General features: G+C 38.3%; 1 pseudogene; it reads left to right on the top strand.

The window, feature by feature from the left end:
• The first annotated feature begins 4235 nt into the window (after positions 1-4235).
• LOC112865129 (olfactory receptor 5M10-like) lies at positions 4236-4882 on the top strand (annotated as a pseudogene).
• The last annotated feature ends 2277 nt before the right edge of the window (positions 4883-7159 follow it).

The raw sequence follows: 7159 nt of genomic DNA, 5'->3' as shown, positions 1-7159 counted from the left end.
TCTCTTATCCCTTTTAAAGTGAGAGTGACAGAGAAAGTGAGAAATTCCATCTGATCCAGAGTCTCCGTTTATTCCATCCATTTCATCATTTATTCATTGATATATTCATCTACCAGAAAATTTCTCTTCTAACAATACATCAGAACGTCTACATAAATATTTAGTACATGTCACTGTACTGTCTTTTTGTCCTATATCTCAAATGCCAAACATACACACACTTTCTCTGTCTCCTGTGTATATATATTCATATATCCACATTTCATATTAATTATTATCTACTAATGCATAATATTACGTATTTTATGTATACACATGTTCATACATTTATGCCTTTCTTCCCAGGGAACTCCATATTTGAATTTGGTCACACTTTGAGAAAAAGAAAACCCATGGGATGAAATTCAGCAATGAAAAGGTGCAAGAAAGTTTGCCTGGGTGGCTCAATCAGTTAAGCTTCCAACTTCGGCTCAGGTCATGATCTCACAGTTCACAGGTTCAAGCTCACATCGGGCTCTGTGCTGACAGTTTGGAGCCTGGAGCCTGCTTTGAATTCTGTGTCTCCCTCTCTGTCTGCCCTTCCCCCACTTGTGCTCTGACTCTCTCTCAAAAAATAAATAAATAAACTTTAAAAAATTAAAAAGAAAAAAAAAGATTAACCAAATTTGGGGGACTTGGCTGGCTCAGTCGGTTAAGCATCTGACTTCGGTTCAGGTCACGATCTCACAGTTCATGGGTTCAAACCCTGTGTCAGGCTCTGTGCTTACAGCCCAGAGCCTGGAGCCTGCTTTGGATTCTATTTCCCCGCCTGTCTCTGCCCCTCCTGTGCTTGTGCTCTGTCTCTCATCTCTAAAATAAATAAATAAATAGATAGATAGATAGATAGATAAAATAGATTTTTTTTTAAATAAGAAAAGGTGCAGGTAATTAGCATCATTCAAATGGACAAAAATGAGCTTGCATTTCTAATGTCCCATGAACAATGATACGTTATTGTTTCAGATATAACATGGGAGATAAATCTTTAGTACCATATTTTCTCCTTAAATCTACAGCCGTCTGGCTTGATTTCATTCAGAAACATTTATTTATGAGATTCATCTCTTGCTACTTGGCTAACAGTTTACAGAATAAAGAATTATTTCTGCTCTGTAAATTGACACATTCATTCATTCATTTACACTGTAAAGGCTGATTTGTTTTTTCCGTCCTAGGTTCTGTGGTTATCACAGTGAACAAACACCCCAACCTCATGCTGCATATATTGTAGGAAAATGAACAGATATTAGACACATAGACAAAGAGATATATCATTATGTTAGTTAAAAGCAAGGGTTATGAAGAAAAATAAAGACGGAATGCATTTAGGTGCATTTTTTCCTCTTTATTGGGATACAAATCTCCACACAAAGAACATAACATATTTTTAGTAAACAATGTAGAACGTGACCTACCTGGAAAAAGCTGATTTACCATGTTTTGTAAAATCAAGGTGGGAAGATTTATAATGTATTTCTTAAGTATATTCCGTAGAGTGTTAAAAAATAATTCTAAAAAAGTAATTAAAAGAGTCTTTGTTCCTCACAGGTATAACCTTAAATTGATGCTCTGAGAACTGAATTCTCCTTTGAGGCCAATATCCCTATCTAACATATATATATATATACACTGCTTAGTTCTGTGCATGAGATCTTTAGCACAATTAGCAAAATTAGCCCTTCGTTTTAATACTATTGGAAGAAGGAAGACAAGGGTAGATAGGTTTTGCTTTTTTTAATATGGTAGAGTGGGAATTCCAATTAGAAAGTCTGTTTTTCCCTGTGAACACTAAGGTGACTTCAGCTAGTGAGACTGCAGACTAAGAACGTACTATAGGTGAGTGATTTGAGGAGCACCAAGACCAGGAAAACTGCAGACTAGAAAAAATACTCACCTCAAGTAATTCTGACAAAGGATCTATGTCCAGAATAAGTGCATATCCTCCATAACTAAGGGATGAAAATATAACCAGCCCAGTAAAAAAGAATCTGAAGTGAACAGGCTCTTCATAAAAGATATCTGAACAGCCAATAACTCCAGGGAAAAAAATGTCGACCACTATAATTGTCAAGAAAAGCAAATTATAACTACATCCGGATGCTTCTTCACACCCATCTCAAGAGCAAGAATTAAAACAGATTGAGAATAAACAGACAAAAATGACAATGCGAAATAACGTAACTCTCCTAATACATCCCTTGAGGGAATATAAAGTCATTCAGCGACTTTGGAAAATGGGTCTACCTCCTAAAATTTCTCATAGACTTACAGTTTCTTACTAACCTGTGACGAAACAAGTATTAAGTATTTATTCAAGAAAATAGATGACACTTATCCACAAAGAAACTCAAACATATATTAGCAGACGCATAGATGAACAATTTGTGGTATGTCCAGATGTGGACACAAAATGAACAAAACTTTTTAAAAATTTGGAAGAGAAAGGAGACGAGTTTTATTTGAGTCCAAGGTGGGACAGATGCCCAAGATACACAGTCTTCAGAAAGAAGAGAGTGCTCGGGGGGGAACACCATATATATATATATATATATATATATATATATATATATATATTACGTAAGGAGTTACAAATTACCATGATGAAGGACATTCCAGAAAGTTACAAACCTAATCTTATGTTTTTAGTATGTGCATGGCTGCATGACTTTAATCTTAGGGGAATCAGGAAGGTTTTGCTTTTTGTTTTGTTTTGTTTTGTTTCTTTATGTTTGGGATGCTTCTTCTTGGTAATTTCTTTATTTTTATTTTTTTAATGAAGCAGATAGATGTGTGCTCGGGGGAGAAACAACCCATGCTTTGAGCCTTTGCGGACTCACTTGCACCTTGGTAAATTTTAATTTTTTTTTTGGTGTTTATTTATTTTTGAGACAGAGACAGAGTGTGAGTGGGGGAGGAGCAGAGAGAGAGGGAGCCACAAAATCTGAAAAAGGCTCCAGGCTCTGAGCTGTCAGCACAGAGCCCAATGCGGGGCTTGATCTCACTAACCATGAGATCATGACCTGAGCTGAAGTAGGATGCTTACCAACTGAGCCACCCAGGCACCACTGGACCTTGGTAAATTTTAAATAATAACTTTCCTGGTAGCCCAGGAGCAGGGCCCCCAATGTTATTGAAAATCTCCTTTGTTACATATAATGGAAATAAAAAAAAACCTGAGTAATGCAACTTAAATAAATCCCGAAAACATACTACAGAAAACGACCAACTTCCTAAAAGCAGGGGAATGGCCTCTCCCAAACCTGTTTCTCCTTAAAATCAATGAGAACACTGGCAGAGTGGTCAAATCAACTTCTTCGGACTTTTGGAAAGTAACCAAAGCCTTGCAATAAACCTAGGATTGCTTATTCAAATAAAAATGGCAGAATCTGGTAAGAAGGTTGACCTCTATGGTGCTTTTATGTGCCCCGTTCCCATTCCCCATCCTCAGCAGCTTTGAAAACATGCAATTGTGATTGTATGGCTGCACGCACTGCCAAAATACAATCAAAATTTCTATCTTTCATTGTGAGTATATGTACCTCCATAAATTTGATTTAAAGGTCACTTTTATTTTCACAGGGTCAAGCAGATGAAGTTATTCACTAGATGCTTAATACTGACAAAGTATTTATTACTAATAAAGTGTAACAGCAAAGGTATGATGTGATCGGGCCTCTTTCCAGCCTTAAACTAATGCAGTTCAAGAGCAACCATTTCCTTCCCCTCAAAAAATTTTTAAGAAACACTTCAAGGATGGAATCCAGAAAGCTATGTGGATAATCTTTTTTCCCTTCTCTTTTCTTGGTTCCCAGTTTCAGAGACCTTGGTTTTAAAACACATGAGAGGGGCGCCTGGGTGGCGCAGTCGGTTAAGCGTCCGACTTCAGCCAGGTCACGATCTCGCGGTCTGTGAGTTCGAGCCCCGCGTCAGGCTCTGGGCTGATGGCTCAGAGCCTGGAGCCTGTTTCCGATTCTGTGTCTCCCTCTCTCTCTGCCCCTCCCCCGTTCATGCTCTGTCTCTCTCTGTCCCAAAAATAAATAAACGTTGAAAAAAAAAAAAAATTAAAAAAAAAAACACATGAGAAGATGAAAGACAAGCAGCTAAGGAGAAGTAGTTAGATGAAGAATTTTAAGTAGTAAATGGGAGTGGTCAAAGGAAATATACGAGAGTTCTCTCCGTGAATCTTCATCAGCCTTATGCAGTATTACGTGCTGGGCACCATGGCCTCTGACAGGTACATGGCCATCTGCCATCCCCTACACTACAACAGCAGAATGTCCAGGCCCCTTTGCATCTGCCTTGTCACTGCCCCCTACCTCTGGCTACTATGGTGGGCACAATGCAGGTACTATTGACCTCCTGCTTATCCTTTTATGGACACAACTTCATCAACACTTTCTATGTGCTGCTCCACCCCTCCTGATGCTGACAGGATCAGACCCTTACAGAAAGCAGACTGCTCTGTTTGTGTGTGGGGATTAACCTCACCATCCCATCCTTATATCCTACTCATCATCCTTATCTCCTACATTTTCGTTTTCACCACCATCATGAGGATCCCTTCCAGCAAAGGCCAGTGCAAAGCCTTCTCCACCCGTGGCTCCCACCTGATCATTGTCGCCATGTTTTTGGGGTCCCTATTCTGCATGTATCTGAGACCAGCCCCTGAGCAGTCGGTTGAACAGGGAAAATTGTGGCAGTGGTTTGTATCTTTGTGAGTCTCATGCTGAATCTATTTATCTACAGCCTGAGGAGCAAAGATGTGAAGCAGGCTTTGAGAACAGTGTTTCGGAGGAAATTTGGCACGATGGAGAAAAGGTGTATTTTGACAGTCTCCCAATGAAAAAAAACAAAAACATGCCAAAACAATGAAAAAGCAACCCCTGTTGGTTGTACCTGAATGCAATTCTCTGGAGTAACACTAACATTGATTATATATGCACAGTTTCTGACCAGGTGAGAATCCTAATGGCAGCCATGAAAAGGACAGTTGTTTGGAGATGATGACAGGTGGGAAACACAACAGCGGAAGTCAGCTGCTTATAATTAAGCAGGGTCCCCTGTTTAGTCTCACTCAAGAACTCCCTTCTCCTTGATCAGTCTGCAGAGAAGTCCTTCCTTTCAGCTCATAGGTCCACAATATTGACCATCACTGAGCTATTCTTATTAGCAAAGTGTAGGGCTTTGCAGTATGTTTCCTGAATATGCAAATAATTTACATTCACTTGATATACTACATAGTTCCCTTTAATGAAAGCTGATTATCTTCTCAAAAACGGCTGAAAACTCTAATTCTGCATATTTGTTTCAATACGTTCGTTTTTGGTACATTCTTATGTCTACTTATCCAGAGTAGAAAACCATCTGTGCTTTATTATTTTCACAAAGAATCTGATAGTTGACGTCCTAATTAACCAACACATTTGTTTCAATAGTTTTCCTTAATCAAAGCAGATACCTATACGAATAGGCGAAACCCATTCTGGACATAGAAATTTCATGGCCTCCATTAGAGGCTTTTATGATTCTGTTCCTACCCTATTGACAATTACTTGCTCTGTGATTCTGCATATTACCTTGCTGTTCCCTTCTGTCCACCCATAAACTATTTTTAAAATAGCAGCTATTCTAAGCGTGGAAATCTGGGCTTAGTATTTTGCAACTAACTCGTAGCACAGCCATATTCCTGATTGCTTGATACTTTTTGAACTTGGGCTTTACTTAAGTGAATTAATATAGCTTACCATCGATATGACACATTTAGTACATCATTTCCTTGTAATATTTCAGCAGTTTTTATTTTTCTCTCTTTAGGAAAATCTTTCTCCACGTAAGTTTCAGCTTCTGATCGGTTATTACATGAAGATAAGTTTCTACAGTTTTAATCTTCTTTCTTTCTTTCCTTTTGGACGTAGCGACGTGTACCGTCGCCACCACCAAATGGGTGCTCAAGTTTTCCTTTCTCCTCAAAAGCGTTGTGAGTGCTATTTCACTGTGTGTATGTGTGAATACAGTAGATATAAAACCATCACAGAGGACATTGGTGCATCAGATACAATTTATTGGAACCGAAATTTGTTTTACTTCATCTCCATGACACGGTACTTCTAGCTGTTGTGATGATGATGTTACAGCACAAGAAGAATTCTTCATTTGGTGGAACTTTCTTTGGGTTGATAGACTTTTGAGCGTCAAAGAAAAAATTGTTTTCCTGATTAAAACTATGCAGATAAAGATACTGATATTTACTTTCCCCAAACCTCACCCCTACAATATACATAAGCATAGTCTGTTTCCTCAAATTAATTGGAAGCACAGTGTATTTTTTTATTTAGGTACAGTGGGCATTCAACGTTACATTCGTGTCAGGTGTACAACATAGTGATTCGCCATCTGTATATGTCATGTTGTGCTGACCATCGAGGTAGCTACCATCTGTCACCATGCTATGCTAGTACAATATCACTGACGATACTCCCTGTGTTGTGCCTTTTATTCCAAAGACTTATTCTTTCCGTAACTAAAAGCCTCTATATCCCAGTCCCCTTCATCCATTTTTCCATCTCCCCACCAACATCTCCTCAGACAACCATGACTGTGTTCTTTCTGTCTACAGGTCTTTTGTTCGTTTGTTTATTCATTTGTTTTATTTTTGAGATGCCACATAAATCTTTCTCAGTCTCAATGACTTCACTTAGCATAATGCTTTCTACCTCATCGATGTTGTCACTAAGAACATGAGCTTTTCCCACTTTACGGCTGCATAGCATTCCATTGTGTGTGTGTGTGTGTGTGTGTGTGTGTGTGTACCATATCTTCCTTATCTGTTTGTCTATTGATGGACACTTAGATTTCTGAAACACAGTATTTTTAAGGGGAAAAATAAGAGGAACTTGGATTGAAAGGAATCTGCATTACCATCAACTTCCATTACTATTAGGGAACTGTTTGGAGCCCTTGTTTTTCCCACTTTCCTATTTGAAATCTAACAGTAATAAAGATCTTTCAGTTTATATCTTAAGATCAGGACTGTACTGGTAACATACCTTTTTTTTGCCTTTTTTTTGTACATATACAAGAAATTGTTTCTTTTCGAAAATTAGTATATGCATATAAACAA

Source organism: Puma concolor, chromosome D1 (genome assembly GCF_028749965.1).
Source record: "Puma concolor isolate L17-30 chromosome D1, mPumCon1.1.hap2, whole genome shotgun sequence".
NCBI lineage: Eukaryota > Metazoa > Chordata > Mammalia > Carnivora > Felidae > Puma > Puma concolor.
Note: the sequence above shows the minus strand (reverse complement) of the source record. Positions and strands in the feature narration are given on the sequence as shown.